The sequence below is a fragment of the Crocodylus porosus genome, unplaced genomic scaffold (assembly GCF_001723895.1).
Source record: "Crocodylus porosus isolate Cpor-Errol unplaced genomic scaffold, CroPor_comp1, whole genome shotgun sequence".
NCBI lineage: Eukaryota > Metazoa > Chordata > Crocodylia > Crocodylidae > Crocodylus > Crocodylus porosus.
In genome coordinates, this window is record NW_017728931.1 from 65,432,822 (window position 1) to 65,454,912 (window position 22,091).

The window sequence follows — 22,091 nt, forward strand, 5'->3', positions numbered from 1 at the left end:
AACCAAGACCATTTGTCGCAAGATGTGTTTAATTTTTGTATGTCCTGGTTTCATGTTCATTCAAGGGATGATAGGTGTACTTTATTTAATGCATTATAGAAAGCTTGGGGCTGTACCACTTGTGCCAAGAGAAAAAAGTAAGTGACTATTTAATATTTCCTGTATGTGAAGGACTTCCTCTTTTATTACTTCAAATGTGCTGGATTTAGACAGAGGTGTGAAATGTTTCTGAGCCATCAGTAAATAATACATAACTGCTTTTGGCATGATATCATCCACCTTCAAAGACATGCTTTTTGCTCGGGCGTTCCTCCTGTTTGCTGATTTATCACTTTGGTGCAACTGAGACTGAGGCATAAGGTAAATATTCTTAGCGCTTCCTGTTGCATTTTCCTTGTGACAAATTCTTGGGAGGAAGGGAAAGTAGCCCAACTTACAGAATACAACAGGAATGCAAGAGGTTTAAAAAAAATCCAATCCAATAATGAAGCCAAACTTGCTTGAATTAAATTTTCCGTGAATTTTCAATTCTGCATAAGTCTATGTGTGTGTGGGGCCGGGGGATAGGGGGCGAGTCAGTAAAACTGAGCAATGTCTAAATGTTTTGCTGCATGTCTGTGTTTGTAGTCAGAGATATGACTGTAGCAAGGGTAGGGATACCAGGGTTAGCTTTCCTTTAGTTAGCTAAATACTCCAGTGAAGATGCAGAGCATGGGCTTTTGAGTAGACTGTGTAAATCCTCCATAAGGCTGTGGTGTACAGCCCTTAGGACATTGCACTATTGACCCCTAAGGATTCAGGAGCTCCTGTGGGCCCATCATAATAGGTGCTTGACAAATAACAACAAAAAAGGGATGGACTTTCCCAAAGAGCTTACAGTTTGTTTATGAACATGTATAGGAAAAAGGAAATAGGTAGATGTGAGATCAAGTGGCAAGTTCTTTGGGTAGATGTGATATCTTTTATTAGACCAAATAATACTTGGAAAAAAGTTCTTTGCAAGCTTTTGGGCAGAAACACCTTTCGTCAGACATAGGTAGACTCTGCTGGGGTTATGTGTTCTCCAAGGTAGAAAAGAAGCTGATTACTAAAATGTAAATGAGTGGAAGTTTGGGAGACAATGGGTAGAGATAGGAGGGAAGGGAGGGAAATGTATGAAGGAATGAACATGGTCAGCTGGAGGCAGGATACCTAGAGAGTATCAGATGTTAGGCAGATTTTAATGTGTCGTAAATCCAATATCTAAATTAAGTCCATGATTTTTTGTATCCAGTATATTTATGAAGTAAAGTTTGTAGGCTCATCTACAAAAGGTGTTTGATAAATTCCCATTGAGGAGAACTCAGAGATCAGAAAGGGGGTGGTTGTCTTGTGAGAAGTGTGCCCCCACAGTAATTGCATGTTGTTGTCTTTGATAGATTTTCAGTGTGTGTTCATTCTGGTACACAGTTGTTGTTTGGTTTCTCCTACATATTTTCTATCAGGGCATTTGGTGCACTGGATGAGATGTATTAAATTTCTGGAGGTGTAGGCGTAAGGTCCAGGAATGGGGATGGTTTTGTTGTGGGGTGTGATGGAGATGTGTTGGCAGGTTTTATATTTTTTGTCTCAGCATGATCTGGATCCATGTTGTGTGCTTTCGGCCATAGAAAATTTGCTTTTGGTGATGAGGTTTGTGAAGTTCAGTGCTTGTTTGAAGGCTAGGATGGGTGGTTCTGGAAAGATCTCTTTAAGAATTGGGTCTTCTTTTAGTACAGCTTGCAATTGTTTGAGGATTTTCCATATAGGTTCCGGGGAAGGATAAGTAATGGTATATCATAAGTATACCATATGGTATAATGGTAATGGTATACACCAGTAGTGGTATATCATAAGTAACAGTGTGCATTTCATTTGGATTTTCTTTTTCTGTTGCAGCAATTCTTCACATGGTATCCGGGTGGCTCTTTCAAAAGTGGGATCTATCTCTCTGGAAGAGTGTCCTTGTTGGGTGAAGGCAGACAGAATTTTTTGGGTAAATTTGTTATCTTTTATTAAACCAACCCAAACAGTTGGAAAAATTCTTCTGAGCAAGCTTTTGGGTTTAAATACCCTTTGTCAGGCTGAGGAAGCATCTGCAGTTGGTGTGTGCTCTTCCTGGCCTGGTGGGTGAAAGTCACCTCACATATCTCGAAAGGGCTATTGCGGGTGTTCTCCTCAGTGCAAATTTGGTGGTATCGGAGAGCTTGACTGTATATTACAGCTTTCTGGTGTGTTTAGGCTGATTGCTGTTTCTGTGTAGACATGTATGTTGGCCCATGGGTTTCTTGAGAGATCAACAGGGAAGGACAAGGGAACAAATTAACATATTGGTCAATATACTAGGCATTGGTCTCGGGAGACCAGTGATATAAAGGTATGTCTACTGCTTCCCTAGTAGTCCTGAGAACTGCTAAATTTGTGGGCTGGTGTGCAGGTGAAATAGCTGGCTCAAACTCTTGCGGTGCTAGGTCTGGGAGTAGAACCTAGGTTGCTTGAGTCCCAGACCAGTGATCTATGCTCCTGGAATGCACCACCTCCTGTGATTTTGCTTTGTTGTTGTCTGCATTTAACACTGAGACAACAGATAGTTAAACATAAAAATAATAAAGCAGTGGAAGGTATTCATTAGCAACAGCAAGCTAATCATCCATATGCAGATAACTAAAACCCAGAATGCATGATCTAAACCTCTTGAAATCATTGAATGAGCCTTGTGGCCAAATTAAGATTATACATCTTGAAAAATACTGCTAGGTTCATTAGTTTTATTCCCTTATAAAAATAATTCAACTATTAAAGCTTCATAGTATTTTTGTCCCTGGAAGGAATTTTCATTCTGGAAGTCTGTGAAGCTCTATGAGTGAGAATCATGCATGAGCAGGAAAGAACACAGAGGCATGGGGGTTAACATCACTGCTTAGTCACAGACCAGTGATCAAACATCAAATTGTATGACAGGAAGAGATGCTGTATAATTTATACACCCAGTGCTTCCTCTAAATGACAAAAACATAAACCCACAGCAGTTTTTAATCAGATAGGTGCAGGGATTTACACATTAAAAGGTTGCAAAAGCTACCCTGCAGTAAATGTACATAAGTTGCTCCAGCCGTGGTTTTTGGTTTGTACACAGCAGCATATTGACACTTAGGTGTGTGTGTTTAAAAAGATGCTGTGACATCTGTGTCTGTATAATGCCCATTAAATTTGACAGGAGTCTCGTGGCTAATAGCAGAGGTGCTGTTTTTAAAATGCCATTCAGATAACTGTGCCTACATACTATAGTGCAGATAGGGCCCCATCTTCCCATTCCCCAGTATTTCACCCACTGCTAACTCCCCTAGCACCTAGATAGAAATACTTCTGTCCATTGGGTAATTTCAGTGGACATCCCATTAAAACTAGTAAGGCAGACTTCATACCACAGTGGTGAGCATGCTATAAAAAGGTAGAATAAGTGATGGGATTGTATCTCTGCAGGTAGATCAGAACACCGGAGAACAGTGTGACTTGAGGAGCCATCTCAGGCTGTAGTGCGCTTAACTTAAAATGCTTTCTTCACCATAAATGCCTTTATCCTGGGCCCTTTCCTATCTACTTTGAAGGTGCTGCTCATACCCATTCCTCTAGCATCCTGCTAAAGATGCATTTCAAAAGCCTCTATGCTGTGTTGCAGGGATACTTTAATGACATAAAGGGAGGGACTGTGTGAGGGTATAATTTGCAAACATCCCTACTAGAAAGTAATTGTCTAAGTAAGAAATCCTGTGGAATTTCTGTCACTGGAAGTCTGTAAGTGCAGGTTAGACAAGCACGTGTCTGGGAGGGTTTAGATAGGGATCATCTTGCCTTGAGCAATGGGTTGACGAGGTGACTTCTGTTCCTACTTTTTATGATTTGTAAAATAAAGAATAAAAAGGTTATTAGATGCTGTGTGCCCCCAGAGGCTGGGGGAGGGGGCACAGTGACTGCCCACAGGTGGTAGCAGTGGTGGAAGCATGGTGGCGGGAAGCTCCCACAGGCAGCCATGGTGGTGTTGGCGGCAGCGGCAGGCCAAGTGGGGACTTCCTGCAGGTGGCCAAAGAGGTGTCGGGGGCGGGGGGCGAGTGCTGACCGGCAACCACCTGCAGACCAGCAGTGGCCAGTGGTGATCAGGTACCTCCCAGTGGCGATTAGGTACCCCAGTGACAAAAGGGGTGTGGCAAGCAGCGACCGCCCACAGGCACTGCCAGCAGCGCTTTTCACAGGGGGTGCACTGCCAATCTCAGGGGATGCACATGCATCTGTGTGAACTCCCTACACATCACTAATGCACCTGCCCCTTATAGGCTTGAAAAGTAGGAGGTGAATCTGATCCTTCTGGGGAAAAGGAGGTACTTAGGATGGAGGGGAGTTAGGAAACTAAGCCTCAGCTCTAGCCTTACATACAACTTTGAGCAGTTAAGGCTTTGTTTTTAGAGCTAAGGTATCGTTTTACATGTATATAACAAATGCAGTATAACCTTGAATCTATTGACCACTTCCAATTTAACTTGGTTTGGGGAGGAGGAGGGGATGAGGGGGAGGGACAACTTGAGTGCCTTGCCTTCAGGAGGATTTACAGCAGGATGGCTAATGCACGTTCATGATGATGTGGTAAAACCGCACCTTTTTTTAGCACTAAAGACAAAGCTGGAGGTTTCACATGCAAGTCTGAAACCCAGTGAGTTTGTCCAAGGGTGGGTCTTGATAAGAGATGTAAACACCTTTCATGGCTATTGACTGTGCAGTTGACACTGGGAGCAAACTTACAGTGTCATAGCTTGCCCTGTAACTGTTGCATAGAATCTATACAACAATTATAGGGCAGGCTATGACATTAAGTTTGCTCCCAGTGTCACCTTGGCGGTCAATAGCCATGAAAGATGTTTACATCTTTTATCAAGACCCACCCTTGGACAAACTCACTGGGTTTCAGATTTGCATGTGAAACCTGCAGCTCTGTCTTCAGTGCTAAGAAAAGGTGTGGTTTTACCACGCCATAATGAATGTGCAGTAGCCATCCTGCTGTAAATCCTCCTGAAGGCAAGGCACTCGAGTGTCCTTCCTTCCCCGCCCCCCCAGTCAAGTTATATATTTTTTATTTCCTCCAGTGCTGTTGACATAGCTCTCTTCACTAGTGCTGAACTGTAAACTGTACAGGCATATATAGAATAGCATTTAAGACTATTACAGTCACTATTTTAGTGATCTTTAACAGCTGCATTTCAGAGGTTTTGTGAAAGTTTTATCTGAAGCAAAGCACATGCAGTAAATTTGCCTGTTCACAAATAAATGTTAAGTGTAACTTCAGCAGCAATCTGTTGTGTCCAGTCAGGATCATGTTTGTAAGGTTGAACACCTGAGTGCTGTGAAACTGGAGGGATTGAAAATGGAAAATTATGTGCAGTGCGTTTCATTGATGTTGAGGGGAGGAAAGGAAGATGGAGAGAGAATTTTCTTTCCAGAGTTAAATTGGAGGGACTAGAAAGATCATCAGAATGTGGACCTGGAATGAAGGTTTTGGAAAAGGATACTGCTGTGTTTTTTTTTTTCTTCCTGTGCTGCATTCATTTTGCACTGCTCCTCTGTTCTATGAGGGAGCTTGCTCACTACTGGAGCAGCATGTCCTCTGCCTTTCGAACCACTGCTCATGTAGTATGATATCTGTTAGAGTGAACCCTTCATTAATAACTCCATGAGCCTGCTTTTCTCTTTTGGGTCAACACCTGTGCCCGCTTTTCACACATACCCTTACATAAGATCAGTTTTCAGCTTAGGTATTGTTTTCCCCAACAGTTGTAACAGGGCACTGAGTCTGTGAGACAGAGACTATAATCATGAGACCAGACAAAGGAAACTGGTCACAATGTGGAAAGTAGTTTAATTCTGGGCCCTTATTTTCATTCCTTCCTCCTTTCCCCTGTTCAAGTCAGCGGGAAACAGCTCCGAAAGAGGACATTTCTGAGGAATTCAACATAAATATTCTTCCATGTCATCCGGTGGTAGGTTTATGCTCACAGTGCTGCTGCTAACATGCCCTGCCCACCTAAGCATGCTGTCATGCAGGGTCTACCTGCCTGCCACGACCTGATGTTTCTTGAGGTTTCACTGGAGGCTGTTGTTCAACGGTTCTTGATGACCCAGGGTGCCTTGGCTGGTGGGTTTTTTGGGGCTCCTTACTTCCCCTACATCCCATCCCTTTCTACATGGATCACTTGGTTTGGTCTCAGTTGGATCTAGGTGTGTCACAGGTACTGTCAGTTCCTCCTGGGAGAGTTTCATCCGTGCCTCTGAACAGACCAGGGTCCAGGTATATCCAACTGAAAAACTGGCAACTTAACAATACATGAACTGAAATGCCTTGCGAGACATGTGTGAGCAAGGCAATGATGCTCACTGTGTCTAGGACCTCTTTTTGGCACCCCCACCTATATGTGGTGCACCTTCTATGGCCACCATGGGTTGTATTCCCTTGTGACAGGGTTGAGCTTTCATGCCCAGTACAAGCATCGGCCTGGCTCCTATGGGCCAGCTGCCCACCTCATTCTCCTGCTATGCCTTGATGTAATAGTATCAAGGGGTTAATTAGGCAGGAGGCTGCCCAATTTGGACCCCGATGTTTTGGGGGTATCTGTAGCTCCATTCCACCCCTATACTGTGACCCAAGCCTTGCAGATACCATCCCAGGCAGCTAAACTCAGCCGTTTCCTTTGCTCAAAAACTGTGGTCCCCTCTCTGGGACCTTCGGCTCCCCTTTAGGCCCTGACCCCGTCTCAGGCCAGTCAGGACCCTGAGTGTCTTTGCTCTGTGGGTGTCCCTCGCAGTGGGCCCCTGGCCCTTTTGACCCCTTTCTGGGGCCCTAGCTCCAGCATGGACCAATTGAGTACCTCAGGGCAGGTCTAAGTTGCTTTCCTGCCCATAGGGTTTAGGGGTCCCCCATTCCTGGCTCAGGTGCTTTGCAAAGAATGCCTGGCCCCACAGGATCACTCACCCCAACAGGCTCAGGCATGCCAAGAAGCTTACCTGGCCTTCCCTGAATTATATAACCCACCTGAAGATGGGGGCTGAGGTTAAGGCGCCCCAACACACCTTCCGCCAGGGAAGTGATCACTCCTGGCATTTACATGGGGGCTCCCATGCCAACAGCAGCCCCAGCAGGTCTTTCTGCCTGGCAGGGTGCAGTTTTTGGTCATGCCCAGGACCAATGAGGCTACCAAGGCATCCCCCTTACCTCCACAGTGTTCTTGGCAGAGTTCACCAGAGAGGTGTTTCTCCTCTGCTGGCTGATCACGAACTGCCCTCAGTTCAGGGAGCTGGGCCTGCCCCTCCCTGGCTCAGTCCTACCAGTGCCCTGCCACATCCCTCGCTTTGTATTCCCTTACTGGGATTATACCCCCAAGAGCATTAGGCCCTAGGTCAGTTGGCACCTGGTCACGTCTTAATATGTCCTGTGGGGCATTTCCTCACACCCCCATGACCCTCGGGGTCCTGACACTAGCCGGCTGTGGATTTTAGTGTCTGAAGCCATTCAAGTGTGGTGGACTGTGCCACCAAGCTCTCAGGTGGGTTTTTCCTTCTGGTAGGTCCTGCTGACACCTCCTGAGCTGCCTTCATCCTGCCCCAGTTACTCTGTGTATGCCTGCTCACAACGTCCTGCTCATAGTTTCATAGTTTCTAGGGTTGGAAGGGACCTGAACAGATCATCGAGTCCAACCCCCTGCCATGGCAGGAAAGAGTACTGGGGTCAAACGACCCCAGCAAGGTGTACATCTAGCCTCCTCTTAAAGACCCCCAGGGTAGGAGCCAGCACCACTTCTCTTGGAAGTTGGTTCCAGATCCTAGCCACCCTGACCATGAAGTAGTGCCTCCTGATATCTAGCCTAAATCTACCCTTTGCCAGCTTGTAACCGTTATTCCTGGTCACTCCTGGTAGTGCTTGGGGGAACAGGGACTTCTCCAGTGCCTGCTGGTCCCCTCATGTGGGGTCTTGGTGAAGTCAGAGCCCCTAGGTCTGTCGGCTGCTGCTCCTGTGCTGAGGCCCAGGATCCAGTCTTGGACAATGTTGTCCAGTTTGTCAGCACTTCTTACTCCAGGATGTGTCTCTGATGTCCTTGATGCCAGTAAGTATTGGCTCAGATGCCATGGAGAAGTCCCAGCCATTGTCTGGGCTACTGTGCTGCCCCGTGATCCACCAGTCAGTGCTGGCTGTGGAGAGGACTTCCAGAGGTGCAGCAGGTGCTCCCTCCTTCTTGCTCCCCTGGGGTATGGCCACCAAGCTCCTCTTATCTTGGGAGCTTTGGGAGTCCAGACTAATCCACAGTCTCTCTTCTGGCTGCATAGTACTGGCCCGTCCACTTGTAAACCAGCCACCTGGATGTTGGCAGCACAGTGAATGTGGGGTACAGGCATGCCACACATCCCCTGTGAGAGAGATCACTGGGTCTGATCCTCAATCTGGTTGATTCCTACAGGGACCCTTGGCTTCTCTCATGCTATGCAAGTAGAGGTCCTGTGTGTCCATACTACCCCTAGTTCGAGTGCTCCCCTTCAGTTACAGAACTACCAACTCCAGTGAAACTGCAGTACCAGTGACTCACTGTAGCCACAGCTGCCCCTAGGATCTTAAAAAGCAGGGTTGTGCAGTCTGTCAGAAAAGAAAATGCTATTTTTCTGGCTGACTGACCTTAAGCATCCATCCCACACCTGTCCCTGGCATGGCCATGCTGAGTAGTAATTCTCCTTTTGTGCGCAGGGGGACCCCCATGCATAGATCTAGGAGTGTGATGTGGGCCTTGGTTTTAAGATGGACTTCATGTTTAAAAAAAAACCTACCAGGTTAAATGGTGCTGATTACAGTGATGAACCCTATCAGGATTCCTATTCAAAAGTCAATTGAATTTTAATTTCTTGAGATTCCTCATGTTGAGAGAATCTCTTTTCTGCAAATTACTATAGTCTTCAAATGCCACAAGACACTCCTCCATGCTAACATTTGCATGGTGAATAAAAGCAGAAGAAAGGTGCCTGTAACTAGCCATTTAGCTTTCCATTGGGAGTGATTTACAGCTGCTATAACCTTAAGTATTTTGACCTTTTCTTTTCTTTTTCTTAAACAGTAAATGCTGCTTAGACAAATATTAAGAAAAATATATTTCTAAAAGCAGTTATGCCACAGTCTAGCAGGTTAGCTGTTGACCTTAGCAAGAGTGGAACTCTTAATAATGTTCACCTGGCTTTTCAGAATGTCATGACATAGCATTTAACTCTGCAGAGCTGCTCTTCAAGCCGCCTCTTACCTTGAGAAATTTGCCAGGAAACTTCAAACATTTGACTCTAGGCAGAAGCATATTCCCATCCCTACTCTTTCTTTTCCAGTCTTTGGTATTCTGTGATTCTAGAAGGAAGGCTGCTTTCCATTTCTTTGCTTAGTCTTTTAAAAGCACTACAGTGATGTGTTTTAAGACAATGTTTGTGTTACAGACTAGTGTTTGTATTTGCTCTGAACTTGCCACTACATGTTTTGATCATATTTTTAGACTTTGTAATACAAGGAAGTAAGCCTGTCATTCTAAGTGTGAAATAATTAGAGGGAGGGTAGTATGGGTCAAGCTTTGGAAAGAAGATATAGAATGTGTTTTGCCTCCGTGCTTCTGGTTCAGATCTAACTCTTGGACACTAATGAGGTGTAGCTGTGGGAGTGGAAGTTGTGGGAGAAATGTACGTTCGGTACCTTGGAGAATGAAGCTTTGATTCCTGAAAGGCCTTACTGCTTGGGCCAGTGTGAAGTCATCTGGAGGATTCTTTCTGATGCCTTGTGAATACAGGTTGTCTACACTGTATCCCAGGAGATGTGCCCTACCCACCTACTCATGCTAAACCTAGGAATTTGGCAATGAAACCTCCCTGGAGACTGAGGTTTCCAGCAGCTCTGCTCCTAAAATGTCCTTACTGCTATACTTCCAGGTCTGGCATGTACATACAGGAGAGAGTGGGTGGGACATTCTCGAGGGGCATCCCTGCTGGGACATGCTGGGATGTAATGTAGACAAATCCAAACCGTCCTTGTAATATGCAAACCTACCATAATCACTGCATGAAAATTTGCAGTAAGCTAATAATAGAGCACCTCCTTCATCCATGTTGAGCAGAAACTTACTTGCTAGGAGGCCCGGTGATTTCCCCCCCCCCAATGGGAATACTAGTTGAGAAAAATACAGCACTACTCCATGTAAGAATAGCAGAGTTTTAACCTGAATAACCATTCAACCGCTAAATCAATCACTTCTTAACAAAGTGAAAGCACTCTGGTTTTGTAGGGTAACTTGTACTGCCTTAGGTGACCCTTTCCTATAGGTAGCATAGGGATTTTGCTTTCCAAAAGTGTTAGCACAGCATCCTTCATGAGGACCAATATTCACTGACCGTACAATTTAATAAGAGAGACAATCCCCACAAAAGGTGAACTGAGGCAAGGGAAGCCAAAAAAGTCAAGATCAGTTGGGGTTTTTTCCCTTATAACAATCTTGCTTTCTATGTTAAGTTTCAAACAAAAAAGATTAAGCACAGCAACCTTTTTGTATTTCTGAGAGGCTGGGATTATCTCCTTGTACAATCGGGAAAAGTCTTTATATGAAATTTCACTTTATAGTAAAAGATTAAACAGAGAGTACTGGAAAAATATCTGATCTAGTGTATGGTCTGATCTCTGCATCTTCCCCCCCTCAGCTTAAGGCATGCATATTTCAAAACTGCTACAACTTGCATCAAAGCAAAGCAAAAGAGTCTTGACCAGAAAAGGGAAGAAAGGAAGAAAAGTAAATAGTACATCTCCAGCTGTCTCTCTCCCTGACAAGGATATGTTTTCCTTTTTTGTGAATCTCTAACATTTATCCAGGCAACCATTGGGCACATTTAAATCCAAAGTAAAGAATACCAAACTAAGTTCTTTTTTCACCCCTCCCCCGCAATACTAATCCATATAATTAATGCTCATACACCGCAGTGAACAGATTGGATTCTGAAATGAAAATCCTTAACCCATTAATGGTTACATCATTAAAAACGAAAGAACAAAAACATGAAAGAAGAACTTAAGAGATGCTCTACTGGGTCAGATCACAGGTCCATGTAGCCAAGTATGCTGCATTTCACAATGGCACAGAGCAGATGCTAAGGTGATGGTGGGCAATTATTTGGGCTGGAGGGCTATTTAAGGAGTTTTGGCAAACTATTGTGGGCTGGGGGGCTGGAGGGTGCTGACCCAGCCTGGCATGGTAGGGGGGTAGTGCTGACCTGACATGGTATGGGGATTAGGGGGGGCAACTGATTCTATCCTATCCTGAGCCTGTCCACCCTGCATGCACTGCTGGGTGTGCGGGATGGAGCAGATGAGTAGGTGGGTGTGGTTTCCTTGGAAACTGGCTCAGGACCCCTGCAGGCAGGGCATGCTTGGGCTGGTGGGGAGCAGTGTCTTGGGGCGGGATGGGTGGCTGGGACTGGGGCTGGGACCATGGGTGGTGACAACATGGGGCTAGGGCCCTGGGCAGGGGTGTGCAAGGAGTGGATTGCAGCTCTGCCCTGGGTCCTGCTCCCAGGCGCCCCTCCCCCCATCCTGTGGCCCCATTCCATCCAACCTGCCAAGTGCACCCTGCCCGTGGAGGTCCTGGGCCCCATCTCCATGGAGACCCGCCTCACCCGCTCTATCCGACACCCCAGCTGTGGGTACGAGATAGATGGGCTGGGTCCAGTGGCAGCAATGACATTGGCAGTGGCAGCTGGAAGAAGCCACCACCACCAGGGCTGCTGGAAGCTGAGTCCAGCCACTGCTGTGCCACTGCAGCCCCACTGTGCACCCAGGAGGGGTGATGGGACCAGCCTCATGTGCCATGGCTTTGGTTGCCCCCTCTGCTGGATAAAACCCTTTGGTAGGCATGATCCAGCTGGCAGGCTATATTTTTGCCCATCCTTGTATAGGCGGAAGAGTAATGGGCTATCCAGAGTGATCTCTCCCTGACTTTCCTCCCTTACAGCTTCTGATATTTAGAGGCCTAAGAAGTCCTATGTTGGAGCTTACACCTCTAAATATAATGTTTTAAGAGCTCTATTAAGAGAATGATTTTGTGAAAATTCATAAACTTTGCAAATGTTTCTGAAATGAAAATTCCATAAACAATATTTTTTTAAAATAAAAGTAGAATGAGAGGCAGCTGTCTTCAGTGATCAGTATGCAAAAGGAATCATGATGCATAAGAAATGGTACATTTTAGACTACCTAGATTTCTAACCGCACCTTCTTGATTTTGTTACACATTTCAACAGAACATTGTGCAGAAGGCAAATGAAAAGAAAGTGTCAATTACAGATCAGGCTGACTGTGATATGATTATAGCATTGGTCAAATCATGGCCTTGTTTACTGCCGGAGCAGAAATAAAAACATTGTATGATATCAACATTTTTCAGGTGAATATAGTGTATGAAACATGTGAGTTTCTGATAACTGGGTATTGAACAAATCCATTTGTCACAAACATACAGACATCATAAACAACAGAACAAAAGAGAGAATTAAAGGGAACTTTGGCTTCCTAAATGGATCCCTCATTTCCTTGAGAGTTGCCTAGCTGGCTCTAGTTGTTGGCATCATCAGATTTTAAATCCTGTGGTGTTATCACAGGCAGATGCCTTGTAATAAGACTGAAAGACCCAAGTCATTCTCCTGTTTTCCCCTGCAGTGACCTGTCTGATATAACAGCCTGCAGATGTTTGCGTTCAGAATCTACTGTCAGAAGCATTTTAGGCAGATGGTAGTGCTACATGACAGAGCAGCTTCTTGAGAGAGGAAGTTGATCAATATACAAACTGGTCGATAATACTGGAAAACCCACATGAAAGAAGATATTTAAATAACTTTAAAAAAAATGTACTTTTCACTGTGTTTCAGCAAAACATTTCCCCCCACTACCCACCCTGCAGTGTAAAGCTATATCTTAAAGCCTCATACACATGAACTCATGAACGTTTTAAGTTCCATGAAGATACAGCATACTTCATTTCATTTCCTGTGCTGTTAAACAGCCTTTCAACACAACCAAATGTAAGATGATACATCTAGGAACAAAGAATGAAGGCCTTTCCCATGGGATGAGGGGCTCTATTTTGGGCAGCTGTGACTTTGAGAAGAATTTGGGGGTCATTCCTTATAACTGGCTGAAGGCAAGCTCCACATGTCATACTGCAGCCAAAAAAGTCTAATGTAATCTTTGGATATATAAACAGGGCAGTAATGAGTAAGAGCAGAGAGGTTATTTTGCTTCTATATTTGGCACTGGTGCAATCACTACTGCAACACTACGTGCAGTTTTGGCATCACTACTTAAAGAAGGATGCCAAGGAAATGAGAAACCTGAAGTTGTGCTCTTTTCACAGGTGGGGTTCAAATGCACATCTGCCTCCTAAGAGAGTGCATCCCAAGCTACAGGCTAGGCTAGGAAGCTGTTCCCATGGGACAGCCAAGAATGCAGGCTTTATGGGGCCAAAGAAAAAGAGGGATTCTTGCTATGTAGGCCATGAAGAGGGCACAACTGTGGGAGGGCACGGTCCTCGGTATCAATCACTGCTCCGAACACTGTTTATGCATTTTATCCAAAGATTTTTTTTGAATGCAAAATGCACAAGTAGCTCTAGGAGGAGGGACTGAAGTCCAGGTCTTCCCTGTGAATATCCTAACCACTGGACTATAGAATTCTTCTCCCTCTTCCTTGCATACTCACTTGTTTACTCTAATGAATCTTGCAGTCTTGGTTGTACACATGGAAGGTGCCCACCAGTATGCCAGCCTAACCTCTAATGCTTAGAGCACAACCATCTCTTGGGAGTCCACTTGGGCCATGGTGCTCTTAGAACTTGGATCTGCCATTTAAGAGGTTTCATGCTTGAATCCCATCCTCTTGTGGCTGCCAAACTCAGGACTAAGAGTGATATGGGAGTTCAGAAACCTACTGTCTTCAGCTTTTCCCTATGAATGCTTTTGGTATCTTCCCTCCACCCTCCCATCTCCATGTGCTGGTTGTTCTGGATCTTCTTTGTAGGCATCTATCTTTACTCATTCACTGCAGAGGTACCTGATGAGATATCAGGGCTGCCATATCAAGGTTTTTTGTGGATCTGGTTCTGAAAGCATAATTAACAGAGAGTATAACAGGCCCTTGTAACAACTACCATAGATTGTGATAGGTTTCCCCTTAGCCATAATCTTTAAATCAAGATTAGATGTTTTCTTAAAGACACTTTACTACAGTCCCAATTGGTAGATGCAAAGCAGGAATTAACTCATTCCTGTGCTATAGAGGAAGTCGCTCTAGTCCCTTCTGGCCTTGAAATCTATTAATTTATACACTGCTGTCCTCAAACTGCAGGCACTGGCACTGTTAAATGTGTTGTTTAAAATGATATTTTGTGACTTTCCAGATTACAAGGTACTCTTGTAAAGCTATTGTTTAAATAGCTCTTTTATAATGTGTATATTTTCTGGCTATTCTCCTCTTTCAGTCTCTCAGGAATTGCTGAGCTGTGCCTTCCCTTTTTGCTTTACATATGTTTGGCAGCAAATGAAGCAGTTTTCATTCTGATGAAAAATTTCTGTGTATAACCTATCACCCAAAGGAAGAGGCATATCCTGTTTAATAAGAGTTTCCTCCAAGCTATCCAGAAAGAGTCCAATTGGAATCTGCATATGACCAAAATAAGAGGACAGATTGGATTATATAATTAAATGAGAATGTGAAAAGCAGCAAATAAATAGGCTGGATATGCTTGAGAGGCAAGTCAACAGCCACTTTGTATGCAGAGGTTCATAAAACAGTTATGTTAGATTAGGGTGTTCTGTGTTATCTAGGAAGAAACAAATCCAGAAGCCTTTGCCATTTCTTAAAGCACCGATGGACTGCAATTTGTTTTGTCAAAAGCTATTACGAATTTTTCATTTCTGATGGTAGAGAGAAAGCCGATAAACAGGTTAATGGAAGGACCATGGAGCTTTGCAGATTGTTAAGGCTAAAAAAGGACTCTATAATTGTCTAGTGTGATCTCCTTTAACTCTTAGACCATTATATTTCACCCAAATATCCTGTACTAAGGCTAAAGGCTTTGGTTGGAACAGATTTTCTAGCCATCAAAAAATTCTGTCGTGGGCAGAGAAGAAGATGCTGTGAATACCCGAGGCTCCCTTACCACACTGACAGGGAACTGGTTCTCTGAGATTCCCAGCTATCCCTAGAAGATAGCATCTAGTTTTTCAGAAGGAGGCAGCCCCCTCTCCAATCAAATATTTTAGTTCCCCCTCTCAGTTGGTGCCCAAGGCTGGTGCCCCACTCACCTACCCTTAGTTATGCTACTGGTAGCTCAGAGGTGGGCAACCCCCAGCATAGGTGCTAGAGCATGACACACAAAGACATTTTGCTTGCACACATGCCTTGGGGCAGGTGGAAGGGATGGGGATGGGGCTGCGCTGTCACAACGAGGATCAGGCCCCTCATGGCTCCTCTGCCATTCTCCCTGGCACACCGACTTCTTCCAAGTTGAGGTGGGTGCTTTTGTCACTCTGCCCAAAAATGTTGAGACCCCTGTTGTAGCTAGTGTGGCCTGAGAAGTAAAGAACCATGGCTCTTTCTTGTTGTGAGCAGAGAGCTATGTGGAGAAAACAAGTGATTCCACTCCTCTTTTATGATTTTTTTTCAAACTTCGGTGCTTGATCTGATGTGGAACAAACCTCCACATTTTGAAATCCACCAAAACAGGAAGCAGAATCCTAGCTCTGGTAGTAGTCTTCCTGGTGGACCCTGGCAGCCCAGGCTTCAGAGAAGCCAGCAGACCGGAGACCTAGAACTCTCCAGCATTTGTTAGGTCCTTTGAGTGAACTGGCAGGAACCACATGCAAGTTCCTGATGGAAACCTTACAGGTTTTGGAATGTGTCTGGGTTGGCATCTAGACTTTGAAATCAAACGGTTTATCAGGAAGTTCTGACAAAAGTTTTATTGGATTTTTTTCTGACCAGAAGCCATTGTGGGATACTTAAGATGCAAATCATAGAATCATAGATAATTAGGGTTTCAAGGGACCTCAAGAAGTCATCTAGTCCAACCTCCTGCTCAAAGCAGGCCCACCCCCAACTAAATCATCTCTGCAAAGGCTCTGTCTAGCCAGCTCTTAAACTCCAAGGGTGGAGATTTCATTACTTCTCTGGGTAACCTGTTCCAGTGCTCTACTACCCACTTTGTGAGAGTTTTTTTTCCTAATATAAACTTCCCTTGCTGCAACTTGAGACCATTGCGCCTTGTTCTGTCATCTTCCACCACTGAGATCAGTCCAGCTCCATCCTCTTTGGAACCACTCTTCATGTAGTTGAAGGCTGTCAGTAAATCCCCTCTGTTTTCTCTTTTCCAGACTAAATAAGCCCTGGTTCCCACAGCCTCTCCTCATAAATCATGTTCCTCAACCCCCTAACTATTTCTGTTGCCCTCCACTGGACTCTGTCAAATATGTCTGCATTCTTTCTGTAGCGGGGGGCCCAAAACTGAACACAGTACTCCAGGTGTGTCCTCACCACTGCCAAATAGACTTCTCTTGATCTGCTAGCAGCACTCCTACTAATGCAACCCAGTATGCCATTAGCCTTCTTTGCAACAAAAGCACACTGTTGGCACATATTCAGCTTCTTGTCTGCTGTAACTCCCAGGTTCTTTCTTGCAGAGCTGCTGCTTATCCAGTCAGTCCCCAGGCTGTAGCAGTGCATGAGATTGTTCTAAGTGCAGGACTTTGGTCCTTTTTGAACCTCCTATCCTCCTCAGCTTGGTATTATCTGCAAACTTGTTGAGGGTACACTCCATCCAATCTTCCAGGTCATTGATGAAGATATTGAACAAAAGTTGGGGCACTCTACTTGATGTCAGCTGCCAGCTAGACATTGAGCCATTGACCCTTTGAGCCTGACAATCCAGCTAGTTTTCTATCCACCTTGCAGTCTGTTCATTCAACCCATACCTCCTTAGTTTGCTTGCAAGAATGCTGTGGGAGACTGTATCAAAAGCCTTGCTGAATCAAGTATCCAGGTTGTAGCTGTATTGATCTAGAGACAAAAGGAATCAGAACTTGTGGTAGAGGTGATATCTCTTATTAGACCAACTAATATTTTCTAAAGAAATTCTTTAATTGCAAGATTTTGGGCACAAGCACCCTTCTTCAGGCATAGGAGAAAATATTGTAAAAGTTCTCCGAGGTAGAAATGAAAGTTTATATTTCATAGGAGAGTTAAAGGTGTGGTAAAATCTCCTGTTTAGCACAAATCTCCAAACAGGTGATTTTAACACATCTTTTTTTTTTTTGCAAAAATCTAGTTGGTCTAATAAAAAAAGTATCGCCTCTACCACAAGTTCTGATTCCTTTTGCTAAAGTCAAGGTCTGTCATGACCATTGCTGTCCTAGCATCCACAGAGCAAGTCATCACATCATAGAAGGCAACTGGATTGGTCCGTCATGACTTGCCCTTTGTGCATCCATGCAGACTCTTCCTAATCACCTTCTCCAAGTGCTTAGAAACGTATTCCTTTAGGACCTGGTCCATGATTTTTCCAGGGACTGTGGTAAGGCTGACTGGTCTGTAGTTTCCCAGATCCTCCTTCTTCCCTTTCTTAAAAATAGGCACTATATTTGCTCTTTTCCAGGTGTCTGAGACCTCTCCCAACCACCATGAGTTTTCAAAGATAGCAGTAGCTCTGCAATCACATCAGGCAACTCCTTCAGTACTCTCAGGTGCATGGCATCCAGCTTCATTAATTTGTGCAAGTCCAGTTTTTCTAAATAGTTTCTAACCAGCTCTTTCACCACTGTTTGCTGCACATCTCTCCAAACTGCTCTGCCAGGTGCAGTAGTCTGGGAAATTTCCTTGCCTGTGAAGACTGAGGTAAAAAGGCATTGAGTACTTCAGCTTTTTCTGCATCATCTGTCACTAGGTTCTCTCCCCCATTCAGTAAGGGACCCACACTTTCCCTGATCTTCCTCTTATTACTTGTAGAAATCCTTCTTGTTACCCTTCACGTCTCCTGCTAGCTGCAACTGCAATCGGGCTTTGGTCTGCCTAATTTCATCCCTGCATGCCCAAGCAATACTCTTATACTCCTCCCTAGTCATTTGTCCAAGTTTCCACTTCTTGTAAGATTCTTTTTTTGTGCTTTAGCTCACTGAAGGGTTCCCTGCTAAGCCAAGCCAGTCTTCTGTCATACTTTCTAGTCTTCCTGTGCATCAGGATGGTTCGTTCCTGTGCCCTCAATAAAGTTCTTTAAATAAAAGGTTTTTTTCAAAAAAACCTTAAAAAAAGCTTTCTTCAAATGGAAAAAAACCCCTGGATCTTATTTTCTTTAACAAGATCTGGAACTACCCTGCTTTTATGTCGCTATAAAGTGAGATCAAAGTTAAACAAGTTGGTGAAATACAAATGACTGTACGCCTGAAAATTTACTGACTCTTCATTGCACATGGGCCCAACTGTTTTCCACCCTTCACCAACTGGCTTCCATTATACCATGTCATGTTGGGTTATGTTCTATTATGGCAATAGGTACCATGATGTGACACCCCATAAATCACCGAGACAGGCACAAACTACTTTAAATAGTGGTGTTTCTGTAATAACTGGGTCATATACAGAGTGCTGGATCATGGCATAGGTTTTTAAGCTTTCTGAATAAAAGTTAGATAGCTCAGCAGATCCACAGTGCCTAATGGGCTAAAATGCAAGAGACATCAAAACCACAAAGAACTGGATGCCTGGAGTTTCAGCAACACATGGAGCAGAAATTAATTAACTCAACCCTCTTCAGTAAGTCACTGCAAGTTCTGCCTGTGACCTCAGGGAACATGAGTGGATTCAAGGTGAAAGAGGAAAGCAGAGCCATACTGCCATACAATGCGTAATATACTATCTCTTAAAAAGGGGACTTATTGTGAATGATTTGAAAATGTCCTGATTAATTTTTGCCTGGATCATTCCTCTGCTTTGCTGCTTTCTGATTTATCTTGCTTTTCACAAAGGATTGATGAATGAACTTGTATAGGGCCTTCTTCTCAAGGGTGCTTCCTTTTATAGCATGTTTATTCTCGAGACTGTCACCACTTTTTGTTTTTTCCTTTTCCTGTGGCAACCTTGTACAGTTTAGATGAATAACACACGCAATTCACACCTCAGAGTGCTCACAGCTCAAGATATAGACAACATGCAATAGATTAATAAGTGGATAAGCAGTGAAATAACAAAGACAAGATAACAAGTCATTGTGGTTGCAGGAGTCTTAGGTAATGTGTACCAAAAACTGCTACTTTGCATCCTGGCAGACAAAACTGAGGCTTCCTGGGCTTATCAAGTATTTAGAGGGGAAAGTATAGGGGAGACTAAAAGATTTTCTTATATACCTATCTTTAGGCTGCTCCCAGTTCCACTGAGGTTGGGAGAGTCTCTGCACAAAATCCAAATGGGTCTTGTAGATGCCTAACCAGTATTGTAGGCAGAAGTTGGATGCCTGGATTACAAAAGAGTAATTCAAGGTGTCCCCTCCCTACTTACATTTAAGTTCATTACATTTAAGTTCTCTAGGCATCAAGCCTCCAATTGGAGCATGCTGAAGAGCATACTCCCATCCCACTTAAGAGCATGCAGTGTCAGTTTACAGATAAATGAGGCAGGGAGGCAAGTATGGTAGTTTCAGGTAGGTGTAGGATGGTTAGCTGATATGGGTCAGGAGTGTGCCAAAGAGGTATAGATTACAGGTTCTTTTAGAAGAACATGGGGTCAAAGTTAGTAGGGGTGTGTGACGTGGGCCCTATTGGATTCAGATTCAGCCCAAACCAGGGGCAGTGATTCAATTAGTTGATTCAGATCACTGTCCCTGATTTGAGCTGGCCAAATCTGAATCTGAAGTGTCTATGCTGACTTGTAAAATCAGCAGTTTGGATATAGACAGAGCTTTAAAAGTTTTTTCTACATACCTTAAGGTAGCAGGCGCGGCTCATGACTGCTGCGATGCTGGGGCACATGGAGTGTCCCACAGGAGTGTGGGAGGGCCCCTTCACATGCTCAGTAGTGAACCTGGGAGCAGACTGGAAGTGTCTAGAAAGCATCACCTCTGACAGAACTAATCAAAGGATGAAGGAAACTGGGCAAGTGGAACCCCAGGGCGATCCGAGCCTTTGAACTAGAGAAGACCGCCCTATGCCAACACCTGGTACTCTACAGCCCAGACTTGGAGAAGATGTTCTTTTTGCAAACTGATGCCTCCGGCACTGCACTGGAAGCAATTCTCTTCCAAGAGGAGTGGGGAGAAGAAAGGCTGATAGCCTTTTCCAGCAAAAAGCTGATGCCCACAGAGGCACTACACTCCACGATCAAGACGGAGTGCTTGGCTATCCAATGGGGGGGTGGAACATTTTGTTATTACTTGCTGGGCTGAAGGTTCGTGCTGATCATGGACCGTGCACCGCTATGCTGGCTACAAACTGTCAATCTAGATAACGCCTGGCCTCTCGCTTTCCAATCCTTTTATTTTACAGTAAGACACTGGGTGGGGAGGAAGAACGAGAATGTGAACTTCTTGTCATGCACCAAAGACATAACAGACACCTCAGGGAGAGCAATAGACACGGCTGGCCTGGTTGAGGGTCGTGAAGAGTGGACGACTTTAAGTTTTTTTTTAACAAAGGGGGGAGGCATAAGGGGGGAGGTGTGTAACAGGGGCTCGAGCAGAAGCCCTGTTACTAAGTAGTACCCAATACACTGGTAATGGGGAGAGCCCGAGCACACAGTGGGGGGTTAACACACTGGGAAAGGATAAGGATAATCATGGCTGCCACCGCACATAAAAGATGGAGCCAGGATTCTCACAGTTGCCCTCTGGGCATTGGAGAAGAGGTGGAGGATGTTACAGAGACGGCCACGCAATGGGTGACTTGGCAAGCAGCAACTCAGGAGACTGATGTTGGATTGGTGAGACTGGAGGCACCCCCACAGAGGGGGAGCACATGCCCCAGAGAGAGGATCCGGAGACAATTGTATCCCCGATCAGGATGGCGGGGAGATTGCTGCGATCGGCAAAGAACAAAGCAGAGCGGCAATCAAATAAACTACAGAACAGACGCTTCCATGCTAATAAGGCTATTAGTGTGGTTATTTACATTGTATCATGTCTAATAAAGGCCGGCACTTGGTAAAGCTAACCCCTGGGTGGTCTATTACTTATCACCTTCTCCTTTAGGGATTAACATTTTATTACTTTTCCATCTCCTTAGTCGTGTCAGGAGAGTCCTGAAGAGAAGAGGGGTGGGTAACCGACACCCGCTCACAGTGACATAAACAGTACTCATTTTCTGTGCAGATGCCTTGGCCCTTGTTTTTCTACACATGCCTGGCTCTTCACCAGGAGGTTGAAGTTTTCTCATACGTAGTCTGTATGTGGTCCGATATATCAAGACTAGATTGTGTGTATTGCTAAAAGAAATGTTCATGTTGCCCTCTCCCTGGGGGCGTTTGATATAAACTATTTCACCTCCCCCTGCCCCACACAGACTTTTTACAATCCCCCTCCTACAACAAGTAGGATGTACAGCTTCAGGGGCAGACACCCCAGCTGTAGGTAGGCAGCAGTTCATAGTTTGCCTGGCTGGAAGGCTGGGAGTTGGATGCAAGTGACGGGTTGAATGAGGGTAGAGCCACAGGAAGGGTTAAAGATCTCCTGGAGCAAGGTGAAAGGGGGGAAGGGAAGGTTTTAGTGCTGAGGGGAAAAGCACAGAGCCCTTTTGGGGTCAGAAGAAAGGTTACAGGTTTTGGTTTGTCTGTGAGTCTATTTGTTGTTTTGCATACTTGTTTACTTCTGTTGGGACAGGTTTATCCCATGAAAAATAAACTAGCTGGAACTCAGGACACATAAATGACTGGCCTTGAGATTGAACTGGAGGAGTGACCCACTTACAAGGACCACATTTGGGTCTAGTTACCTGATGCCTAC